General features: G+C 39.4%; 1 protein-coding gene across 1 annotated transcript in view; it reads left to right on the plus strand.

Annotated features, from left to right (window-relative positions):
• The first annotated feature begins 1,660 nt into the window (after positions 1 to 1,660).
• LOC107549619 (zinc finger protein 609-like) overlaps positions 1,661 to 2,940 on the plus strand; it is a 43,557-nt gene continuing 42,277 nt past the window's right edge. Inside the window, exon 1 of the mRNA XM_016230767.1 lies at positions 1,661 to 2,042. The gene's annotated coding sequence lies outside the window, so the exon portion shown is untranslated. The remainder of the gene's footprint in view (positions 2,043 to 2,940) is intronic.

Genomic DNA, 2,940 nt, shown 5'->3' on the forward strand with positions numbered 1-2,940 from the left:
ATCATCATTCACATGTCATGAGGTAATATTCCCCTCCTGTTTTAAGGGATGGAGATCCATGCGTGTAAAATGGAGGCGGCTGGTGTTCATGAAGGTTTGGATGTGTTGGCCAGGAGCAGATGAAGGAGCAGGATGATTGCCACCCTCACAGTGTGAAAATTATCCCATTAATTCACTTCCCCCGGCTGCTCTGTCCCTGAACACAACAGCACTCCATTCTTCCTCTCTCTCTCTCTCTCTCTCTCTCTCTCTCTCTCTCTCTTGTCAGAACAACATTATCATATCCTGGTTGCCTCGGCAACTGGCTTGGAATGCCTCAATTTTCCCGTCACCTTGGAGCCCTGAGTAAACACAGGAGATTATCATTCCGTGTTCTATGACAAACACAGTGTCACGTCTGCTTATCATAACGCTTGTACTCCTGCTTTCTATGTTCCTGCTGCTGGATGACAGACATCAGATATGACATCTGGCTTCACAGTTATGCAGTGTGAGGTTATTGATGAAAGAGATCTGTTGGGAGTAATAAAAACGCTGCCGCTGATATAAGCCGGACCGGTTGCTTTGGTTTAATGCTCTGTATTCTTCAGACTTAGTCAGTGATTTCTGCTGTGGAACATGCCATAAGTGACTGAAAATCTAGGGAAATATAAAATAATAAAATACAAGAAATTAAAAGTGTACATACATGATGTATGTCATAGGCTAATTATTTTACTGTCTATACTTGTGTGCCAATAGATTGATAGATAAAAAATGTCTTCAGATTTTTAATTGCCTTGTTACAGAGAAAGTATACACTGTGTATAAAATATACTCTCTCTCTCTCTCTACACATGATTTAATGTATAATTATATATATATATATATTTAAAAAAAAATTTTATGTATTTTTTAATTACCTATATTTTTATATCGATATTTTATTTTCTGGAGCAAATAAATAAAAATGAATAAATAAATAAAATTAACATATATAAGAGAGATTTTTAAGTGCTTTCGTTAGAGAGAAATTAACCACACACACACACACACACACACACAGACATTTATTTATTTGTGATTTGTACAGGTACGCCACTGCAAAGACTTTGTGATTATTATAAATTTGTAAGGCTGAAATTATTTTATAAAACATGCATAATGCATAATTATACAATTATAGTTATATAGATTTATATTTTTTATTATTTTTTGAATTACTTATACTTATTTAAATTTTTTTTTTTTTTTTTACAATTTTCTGACATTTATATGTGTTTTATTATTTATTTATTTTTATCTCTTAATAAATAAATATACCAGTAAACATTGCTGCATGACATATTTTTGTGTGTTTGATGAGTGAACTTATATATGTTGGTATTGTCTTTTTTAAGACTACACAAATAAATAAATGGTGCTGTATGAAGAACATTTGTGTGTTTAATGAGTAAACTTATGGTGTTGATGTTGTTTTTTGAGCTTACATAAACAAATAACCATTGCTGCATGAAGTACATCTGTGTGTAAAGTGGTCTTAAACTCTGTCCCTGCATCTCAATCCAGAGCTCTGCCTCCAGCTCCGGGTTTCTCTCGGTCGATCCGCTCCAGGTGGAGTCGTGTGTCCAGGCTGTGAATGAGCTCGTGCTGGGTTGCATTGGTTCAGTGTCTCGCGCTGAGAGATGCACACAAGCGTACGAGCCATCAGAGCTCTAGTGGAAGCCAAGCGAAGCACTGCGCCACACACACTCTGAGTCTGATCGCTGGGGATCTATTGCGTTGAGAAGTGAGGACACCTGAAATGTCGTGTTTCCAGCTGCTTTTCCCGCATCTGGAGTGGATCTGAACTGCAGTCCAGTGAAACCGGCCTGTCTTTGGATCTCTCTCTCTGTGTGTGTGTGTGTGTGTGTGTGTGTGCGTGCGCGTGCGTGCATGGGTCTATGTGTGTGTATGAGTGTGTATGAGTGTGTGTGCAACCCCAGCACATTTCCTTGGAGGGGTATTTGTGTTGTTTTGGGGATCTATGGGATGCATCTAGATCGGGCTGGATCCTCTGGGGGGTGAGTGTGCATGTTTATTACATTTTATGTATATAGTGCAGGAATGTGTACTTCTTCTCTAGTTTTAGCCGTCAGGACTAGCACTGCGTTGACCTCATGGCAGGTTTGCATGCCTGAAATGTCACAGTAATGAACCAAGGCTGTGATTTATTTCATTATGTTTATTGAAGTAGTGTAAACATGTTTTGTGTTTGTATTCTCTATGGTTTTTGTGCGTTTCGCTGGATTTGGTTCTTTGAGCTGCATATCTCAGATGTGTTGTTGATGTCTAATGTGTCAAACATGTATATTATTGAGGCACTTGTTATTGTTTTGTTCAGATGTGTCTATACGAGTAAATCAGTCTGAATGCTAATGCTAACGCTACTGCTCTTTGTCATGTCCGCCGTTAGCTCTGCTAGCGCACCTCCAGTGTTTTTGAGCGGTATAAAGATCATATTTGACAGCGACAGAGGTGATGTTTGTGTTTTTGCTGATGAGAGGGTCGTGATTGATCTGTTGGGCTTGATTTGTGTGACGGTTTGATCAGTTAGTCGAGTGTGTGTGTGATGAACTCGTGCTTACAAAAGCTAAAGCGGCTAAACAACGTGTGTGTGAGAGTGTGTGTGAGAGTTTGTGTGTGTGTGTGTGTGAGTGTTTGTGTGTGAGAGAGTGTGAGTTTGTGTGTGTGTGAGAGTTTGTGAGTGAGAGTGTGTGTTTGTGTGTGTGTGAGTGTTTGTGTGTGAGAGAGTGTGAGTTTGTGTGTGTGTGTGAGTTTGTGTGTGTGTGAGAGTTTGTGAGAGAGTGTGTGTTTGTGTGTGTGTGTGTGTGTGAGTGAGTGAGAGTGTGTGTTTGTGTGTGTGTGAGTTTGTGTGTGTGTGTGTGAGTGAGTGTGTTAGTGTGTGTTTGTGTGTGTGTG

This window comes from Sinocyclocheilus grahami, unplaced genomic scaffold (assembly GCF_001515645.1).
Source record: "Sinocyclocheilus grahami isolate Dianchi unplaced genomic scaffold, SAMN03320097.WGS_v1.1 scaffold377.1, whole genome shotgun sequence".
In the NCBI taxonomy this organism is placed as follows: Eukaryota; Metazoa; Chordata; class Actinopteri; order Cypriniformes; family Cyprinidae; genus Sinocyclocheilus; species Sinocyclocheilus grahami.